The following is a 9,359-nucleotide window of genomic DNA, read 5'->3' on the forward strand; positions in this document are numbered from 1 at the left end:
ATAAGTTCATTGCGTAGTCCGCGCATGTGCTTATCTGATTTTTCCTATATGCGATATGTTTGCCTTTACTAGAAGTGTCTGTGGTTAAAATTTCAACAAAATATATTAATAAATAAGAAAGTTGATACTGCGCCTGCGCATGCGCACATTACTCGTCAAGATTGTTCTTGATTGAGGTGACAGAGCTATAAGCTACCGATTGCAAAAAGAACGAACTAAATATTTTGAAAACTGTGGGAATAGAGGCCTCGGTCGGACAGACGGACGACGGACAGAGAGAGTGGCTGCAATAGCGCACCCACCTTCCTTGGAAAATGCGCTAAAAATATAAGCGGATTATACAAAGAGGAACAGGAACGTTATACAATTTTCTTGCTTCGGCATTAGTTTTATTTCTATTCGAGGTGCTTACATACAAAATTTCATTTTCCCATCTTAACAAATAAAAAAATTGGATTGCGCAGATACAAAAGTTGGGGCAAATTTTTTATGCATCTGCGCAGTTTCTTGAGGTTTAAGGAATATTACTAACACAGAAAACCGGACATTCATATGTACAAACAACAAAAATTATTTAAAAAAACCTTCTTTTCAAGTGTGGGCAGTTTTTGGGCTGTAACTTTTTATTCCGTTAGTTTACTCAGCTGAAAAACAATGGCGACCTTTCTTATATCCTTAAGAATATGTGTACCCATTTTCAAAATTATCGGACGTTTCTACACAAAGTTATCGTGCATACGGGCGACAAACGGACAGACAGACAGACAGTAATACAAAATTATGAACGGTCTCGAGGATCTTTAATAAGTAATAACAAAGAATCAACGAACTCGTTAACGATAAATAAAGTATGGATACGTGCGCCGCATGCAAGATGCATGTTTAAAAATGTAGTTAATGTATTTACGATGCTAAACTAAATCGATTACAATTGTAATCAGTAATTAAACACAAATTTTGTAAAGTAGGTACCTAATCAATTACTGTAAATACTTTTATGATAAAGTAATTTGTAATCAGTATTCGAATACTTTTTTGAGTAATCATTCCAGCTCTGCTTGTAAGTAGGTATAGTGCTTGATTATGACGATATGAAATAGGAATACGATATGGGAAGAATATTTAAACTCGATTACCGAACATGTTTTGTATTTTCCCGCTTCGATCGTTCCGTGACAATAATTAAGGTAGTTTCTAAGACGGGCATTTTCAGCTACTCTCAACTAGGTGGCAGCATATTCCGGTACATCTTTTTACAATCATCAAGAATTGGCGCGAACCGGTTGGCTTACTATTTGTATTATACCATTGTTTAAATACTTTATAGTTGAACAGATCCAATGTAAAAATACTTGCCGTTATATTTCTTTTGATACAGCTGTACCTTCCGCATTTTGCATCCGGCAAGTGGTGTACTCTATTAATAACAAAGAAAAGTACGTTAAAAAAGTTGAGGATCACAACTTGACTACGCATTCCTTTATAAACAAGGATAAAGTATAAAAACATTAGAGGAATGTCGGTGTTGATAAGCAGATATATAAGGTGTCATTGTTTAGAATGATGGTATATCAAGTTACAGCTATCTTACATTATATGCCACGAGACGATTATCCCTTTAATAAAAGACTGCATACGTTGCCGTTTCAGTAATAAAGTTCCATTTTGCCAAGTTTACTTAGCTAATTCTGTTTTTTTTCAAAATATCTTTGAATTTAAACCACCATCATTTTGGTAGAAATTTTAGTGATTATGTACTTGCATTCTTTTGTATTAGTTGCCGTTGCATGCAAAAATGAAATTACAGTTACTTACTTACTTATTAACCGTGCATGATGAGAGCATAACTATTTGTTTGTATGCAAGTTACAAAAAAGATTATCACTTGAGAAAAACAGCCCTCGCCATTTTCCTACAGCTACTGCAAAGTGTTGCCAGGTGCGACGGGATTCATGATTCATTAGTGCCGAAGCTATTTTACGCGGACAAAGTGCGGACTGCAGTGACGATGGACATTGGAAATGTCTCTAAATTACTATTTGTACAGAAGAAGGAACCTATGTGCAATTTTTTTGTATAAATGCAACAAATTTGTAAGACAAAACAAGCATTGTTTCTTTGATAATCTCGTATTCACAGAAAAACGATGCAATTTTTTTCATTTCTGATAAATGATTTCACTACCAGTAAATTGATTTTTTTCACTACTAGCGTCTGATGACATGAGTTGTTCAAAGTGGTTAATAATGTGGACATTATTACCTAACTAGTAGTCAATAATGAGAACTGTCACTTTTAGAAAACACAACGCGAAATTTCGCTCAGTAAACGTTTAGACAAGTTCTCTAAAATGAATAATTGCCACCATCAGTCATTTCCAGAGAAATTACATATCTAAAATTATCACATTTTGAAAAAATTCGAACGAAATTACTCTTTGAAAATATCTCAATGACAAAAAATAGGGCCTGGTTGACCTCTACTTCCACGTACTTGATGGTTTTTGCATGTTGTTTACTCTAATAGCCATGTCACAACTGTTTTTCTAACCACTGGTAGGTAATTATATTCCAGAAAATGATGGCAAAACGTACAAGTGGACCTAACGCATATATACGCGCGGTTTCCTTTTAAAGGAATTTTTCAAAAGAAATTGCTGTGTGATGAAATGTGATGGTTTTGTCCGCCCGTCTGTTCGTTCGTATATCCATCTGTTCCTCGTCTAAACTTGAAAACGAAAAGAAACAGCGACGTTAATCCTTCACCAATCGATTTCAAGGATTAGTGCTAAATATTGAAGGATCCTTAACTCGGCCCACCACGTTTTTAACGTCCATTTATTTCAACCTTGCAAAATACTAATAAATAAATTCGAATCTAGGGCATCATAATAATGCTCTTGGTCTATTTCCCAACGATCTTGGTGCATGATAACGATTTTGACATGATTTGATCAGAATACATATGGTCAATAAAAATACATCAAATTCATGTTTCCGGCATTGAAAGCTTTTACAACTCTAAATTCATGTGTGAAGACTAATTTTGGGTACATTTGCTCTAAAACTTTTGACCTAGACCACAGAGAAGAATATTGAATTGTTACACATCTAAGTGTCAGGGAATAATCTAGCGACAGTCCGAACTCGATACATGACCTAGGCAATGAAAATATGTTGATTTCTATTATACTGAGCCCACAGTGTTTCCTGTTCCCGTTTTACTCGAAGTCCTATAACTTTTGTTCCTGTTGAGCCAGCTTCCTGAAAATCAATAGCGTCCGACCCTCGATACGACCTTAATGTCCAATAAGTATCTACTCGTACGCCATTTCAACATGATCGGTCACTTTTAAAAAGAGTTATAGTGCACACGGACGAACGGACAATACAAAACTATAAAGGCTCTGAAGATCCTTAAAAATTAGTGTAATTTAGAGTTTTGAACAAATAATAATAGGTATAAAGGTAACGAAATACATTTCAATTGAATTCAGCTTTTTTTCGACTTCTAATAATAGCATTGTTTAAAGACTTATAATAAAATCCATACATTCTGGGTAAACTCCCATACAAATGAATACCGAACGAGCTTCGAAATTGTTTTTGGCTCGATAGTCTACCTCTACGTAGCTGAAAAACAATAACGACCTTTCTGATTTGTGTTAAAATTTTCAAAGGGATATGGGACGTTTTTAAACAAAGTTATCGTGCACACTGAACTGACAGACAGACAGACAGCAATACAAAATTATAAACGATCTCGAGGATCGTTAAATGTGAATAATCCACATTACGTCAAAAAAATTGGGCAAATGTTACGATTTACCTTTTACAGGGATGGTATTGTAGGGACTTGAAATCAGAGTGTATTTACTGCACCGTCGCATGCATTTTTTTATACAAACATAGGACGGCATACGAATTGAAAAATTGAACCATTTGTGAAATGAGGCAACCATGATTCAACTATTAAATATCAGAGGTCGCAGCATGTTTTAAAATCGAAAGATAGTAAAGAATTATCTTTGTAGTAAATAAATTGTGCTGCCACATCGTGTCGAGTAGGTGGTACTATGTACTTACACAATTGGTTTGTGTATACTCTAAATTTAATTACTTTCATATGTTGGCTTCCATGACCTTGTACACATTCCTTTGCTTATTTTAACGAGAAAAAAACAGCTGGTTGGCATAGATTAAATTACATTTAAAGGTACACGCAAAAAACGATTATGCGCTATTACTAGAGTTATTTAAGTGATCTTAATTCTTATAATAATGCTTTGACATAGTGAATTTAAAAGGATACATAGGGGAATTTGCTTTATTTAGAAAAAAAACTGTTTGTTTTTGTTTATTTTGTCATTCAATTATTGTAATCATTATTTTCACCAAACTTCATACTATACGTTATGCGATCAAAAAAGAGTTATCAAGTAACCTTTGGAATTTTTGGTTACCCAGAAAATCCGCGACTCGATTGTCAGTCCTTTTTTGATCGCTCGTTATATGACAAGCCGGAGAAATCCTACTCTGGGGTTATAGGGGGCGTAGAGTCCATATCTGCCCTCGAAATTGACAGAGGATGCCCAGGGGCGGCGCTACGAGCACAGTGACGTAAAAAATTAACCATGGCGAAAAAAAAGTTACTCGGGGCAATTCATATTACTGAAAATTCACCCCCGCCCCCCATGATCTCTACCTCTGAGCATACCCGGAGAATTTTTCAAGCGTAGATCTGGTCTCTGCGCCAACTACCCCCCCCCCCCATTATGTTTATAATTGTTACACAATAGATAATAAATGCATTTTTGCACCCCTGGATTTTTTAGGAAATGCACGTCGTAGGATAGACATAGGATACGGCCGATACGGGCAGCATAACACAATCATGAAAAATTTCCAAACTTCTTTTCCGTGGGGTCGCCCACACACATTCAAATCACAAATGTCATTTTATCTTAGCAAAGGGGAAAGGAATGTTGGTATAGGTCACGTTTATGTACTCGTCTATAGACAAAGAACCATTCATTGAACTTAATGACATCATAATCGGATGAAGCAGTTCATTATATTTTTTACAGACGCGCGCCAAGTTCAAGTTCTACCTTAGCGACATCTAGAAATAAATAGCTGCACTACTGCTGCTTGCCGCCATTGCGGTTGATGTAACTTTTTAAAAATAAAATCTTTGAGAATGACTCCTGGCCGCAATATTGGATTTTAAATGACAAAACTTTCAATATTGAAAGAAGATGAGCAGTTTTACAGCGACTGTACATTAAAATTCAACAATTGCTTGAAATAAAAAATAAAATGTGTCGTCTTATTTTAGCAATATTGTAGTAATTACTGTCTTTCTAGTAAAACCTTTATATAGTCGCTCTAGAGCAATGTATGTAGAATTTATATTTTCAAAAACCACCCTAAAAAATCATTGTATAAGCCCAGGAGTCATTCTCAAAGATCGATATAATTTTGCAATGCAATTTGTCGGTGGCGACCTCTATTGATTCTCATGAATAGTATGCCGTCCTTAAGTACGATTTCCCATGTAAACAAAAATTCCAAAGGTGACTCGACAGCAACTCATTTCTGATCGCATGGTATTTACTTATATCAAATCCCTCAAAAGGCTATAGTAACCGAAGAGTAAAGTTTCAACCATTTATTTACACTGTATACTATTCAGGAGTAGTCCCGAAGTAGACACCTTCAATTTGAGACTCAACAATGGGCGCTAAAAACGAGGACCATCTTAAAACTGATATGTTTTGCAAATTAAATCAAGGCCAGTCAGCACTTTGTATACCTGAAACTACAATGTGGCAAATATCGCGATTGTTTTTTCCGAGGTCACTGTATATTTGTATCGCAGTGGGAATGTCCCCTCCAGTGTGACGACATGTTGATCGCAAAACAGTGACATTTGTATCAGGTGCATTACTAAAGCAACCCTAATTATTTATAACCGAAGAAAGTAAGGAAATGTTCAATTAAGGTATTCCTAGAACAATGTTACAATAAAAGTTCACTAAACGTGACGAAAATTCGCTTTCGGTCGGGAGCTATCACGCGGAAGAACGGGCGAACACGCAAATACAACGAAATCAATAATGGACTTGATGCTACAATGTCACTGTCAGATGCAGGAACAGCCGCACGTCAAGCCGAACTTCAGTCACAGCAAAATCAAGTCTCGTTCTAATTTTTGCAAGACATCAGATTACACACTCGATCAATATTTTGAAGGTTTCCACAAAACGAAAGAAAAATTGTCACTCCTGCTGCAAAGAGAGACATCCCCGAAACGGTTGTCCTACCCGCAACTCAATTTGTCACACATGTAAGACGAAGAGACACCGGATAAATGCTTGACGTTGAACGTGGTCAAAGCAAATGACTATTGAAAATGAAAGTGCAGTTGCAGGCAATTTATACGTTAATTAACAAATCACAACAAAATTAAATTATAATCAGTTGACCGGGGGTGATTTTTGGATTGTCACAAAGTTTGTGCAAACAACATTTACTATTCCAATTAAGGATGAGACCTCTAGCGGCAATAAAGAACTGTACAAATTTCTGAAACGTTCAGATATCTACTTATAAAGTTTTTGTAAATACTCCAAAATAAATAATGTCAATTGTAATGTACAGGGTGAGTCAACGATTGCGCGGAGTAACTTATTGCCTTTGAAGATTTTTCGATAGAGTGCTTTTGTATCATGATATGGTTGAATATTCTCCACATTTTAAAAATATTTGGAATTATACAGGGTGCGCCCACAAAGTAGGGCGCCCAAATGGTACATTTTTTTAAATAGAACCCCCTGTATTTGAATGCATTTTTGAATTCTACGTGTAATTGTACGTCTTTTTTAATATATGGTTAATATCCGAAAAGCTAGTAGTTTTAAAGATAATTCGATTTTTAAGAAAAATTGGGCATTTGCAAGCGTCAGTATATATTGTCAAAATTATTATTAAATTTTGATTCCAGGTTTTATAATTTTTATTCTGGGTTAAGTAAAAGTCAAATAAATACATCTACTCTGAGACATTAAAAAAATAGGTTACTGGATGTTTTTTTTTGGTAGATCCAAATTTGCATATTAAAAAATCTCACGATTATTAAATGGAACACCCTGTATATTTTTCTGTCATCTTTTAGCTCCTCCAAAAACCTTCAACTTATGATAATAATGTCCTCTACCTATCTCTGATAGTTTTCGAAATATCTTGTTTTCCTGGTTTTTATATTCTAATCTTAATTATATGTAATTTACATAATAGCGAGGTGGCCATGCCAAAAAAGGCAATTTTTATCTATTTCGTCCAAAACGAAAATCATATCGATTAATTTATTTTTCAAACAATTTATTTTAAGTCCAAAAACTGGAGAATAAGTAAAAACATTTGACTACAAAGCAAATTTAATTTAACTCCTAATGTCATCCAGTCAGTGGTATTAGTTTCATTTTTTTTTCATATTCTCGTTATTATGTAAATTAGAACAGATTAAAATATAAAAACTAAGAAAACCAAGATGTTTGTTTATGTTTTTACTATCAAATTGATGAATTAATAAATATGATTTTAGCTTTGGACGAGGCAGATAAAAATTGTCTTTTTGCATGGCCACCTCGTTATTATGTAAATTTTCTACATATAACATAAAAATTTCATTAAATGCTGTATGTTGCGGTAAAGTGCCTAAAATACAAGCCGCATTTCCCTGCGGAACAGCTAAACTAAATCTTTGTTTTAAAAATTCAAAACAACATTTCTCTTGTGTTTTTTCAAAAATTTTTTTACTAATTTCTGAAGTAATTTTTTTTGCAGATGGACCCCAAGTGCCAAGTTATATTATAACTATATAAAAACCAGGAAAACCAAGATATTTTGAAAAATATCAGAGATAGGTATAGGACATTATTATCAAAAGTTGAAGGTTTTTGGAAGAGCTAAAAGATGACAGAAAAATATACAGTGTGTTCCATTAAAAAAAAGTGAGATTTCATATTTGAAGTTTTGCAACTTTGGACCTACCAAAAAAAATCCAAAAAACATCCTTATCTTCAAGGCATTCAGTTACTCCGCGTAATCGTTGACTCACCCTGTACTTAGACGTAGGTGATATAGGTACAAATAACTTTGCGCACGTGTGTTTATTAAGTTTACGACTGGTCACATTTTAAACCCCTAGAAGGCTTGTGTATTTGCCGGTGACTTTCTAAAGCGAATCTTCTGTAAGTTTTGTAATCACACTGAGCACAATTAAAATGTTTGGACTTATTGTGTTTTAACAGGTGCGCATTTAGAGTAGATTTGAAATTGGCTACATCATCTCACTGGCTACATTTAAAATTCCTTGCGGCACTGCGTAATCTGATGTCTTCCAATAATCACAGTGGTTACAATTTAAATCCTTGGTACTCGTTTTTAACTCGCTTTTGTTAAATTATAAATCGCGCATAATTTGCTCGCATACAATTTCAGTATCATAATCATAATTGTAACGGAACACAAATTGTAAGAAACGATGGCCATCTTGAAATTGTTGGCGAAATCGCAAATTGGTTTTCTCGTTAAAATGTACACAATCAAAGTTTTGTGGCTGTCTAGTTCAAAGGTTAAATTTATGAATGCGGCCAATCGGTTAAATTACAGACAGCGGAAGTTGTAAAGAACGTGAATTTGACTCGTGGACTGTATATAAACAGTATGACGTAGGTCAGCCTCAGATTTCACAATTTGCTCGCTAATTATCTTCGTTACCAAATTCGTTTGCCATTGGATTACGTAATTGTGCAATCTTTTGAAAATTTCCGAGAAAACCCCAAGCTGCCTTCCTTTAAGGCTTGCCATATATGTAGAAGGTCACCGTCTTATATTTGTATGCTCAACTCGTGACCGTGCCTTTAAGGACAAAAATAATTGAATTTAAGTAGTAAAAAAGAAACCCTTACAAATCGGCTCCTTCATATTGTCGAAATGTGTTTTTGTTTTAATTTGAACCTACCTAGAAAGGAGTAAACATTGTTTTGCTTTAAACGTTATCTTTAAATCGAGCTTTAAATAGTGAATCAGAATTTTCTGTTACCAAGATTGCCAATTGTTATTGTTTAAAAAAGAGTTGGGTAAGATAAAGAAGTTATTAGTTAGGTTGTGCACGGCTCTATAACGGGATCTTAGTTTAAGAAGTCAAATTAGTAAATATGTAAATGATAGGAGAACTTTCTTAGTTATTGGGGTATTTCTTTGAAATTTTAACCAAAGATGCGTCTAGTATATATATGTAAAAATCAGATGTGCATACTATGTGCAGACGGCGCATGGCAATTTTATTATTTA

The sequence above is a fragment of the Photinus pyralis genome, unplaced genomic scaffold (genome assembly GCF_008802855.1).
Source record: "Photinus pyralis isolate 1611_PpyrPB1 unplaced genomic scaffold, Ppyr1.3 Ppyr1.4_LG2, whole genome shotgun sequence".
NCBI classification, from domain to species: Eukaryota; Metazoa; Arthropoda; class Insecta; order Coleoptera; family Lampyridae; genus Photinus; species Photinus pyralis.